Here is a 326-nt window from a genome sequence, read left to right as displayed (position 1 = left end):
TACACTCCAATTCATCCTGCAGCAGCAGCATTAGTAGCAGCAGCAGCAGCAGCAGCAGCAGCAGCAGCAGCAGCAGCAGCCGCATGCGTTCAGGCATTCTCTGTTCCTTTGCCTATAAAGAGTAATCAGCTTTATATTTTCTGTTTCTTTTTGTTGTTTCTATATAAATTATCTGCATAGAGCAGACAAAGAAAACCCAGGACAGCAGCAGCAGCAGCACCAGCTGCAGCAGCAGCAGCAGCAGCAGCTGCAGCAGCTGCTGCTGCTCCTGCAGCTGCAGTGGAGGAACAGCTGCAACAGCAGCAGCAGCAGCAGCAGCAACAGCA

Source organism: Eimeria mitis, genomic scaffold, assembly GCF_000499745.2.
Source record: "Eimeria mitis Houghton genomic scaffold, Emh_scaff3875, whole genome shotgun sequence".
Lineage (NCBI taxonomy): Eukaryota > Apicomplexa > Conoidasida > Eucoccidiorida > Eimeriidae > Eimeria > Eimeria mitis.
Note: the sequence above shows the minus strand (reverse complement) of the source record.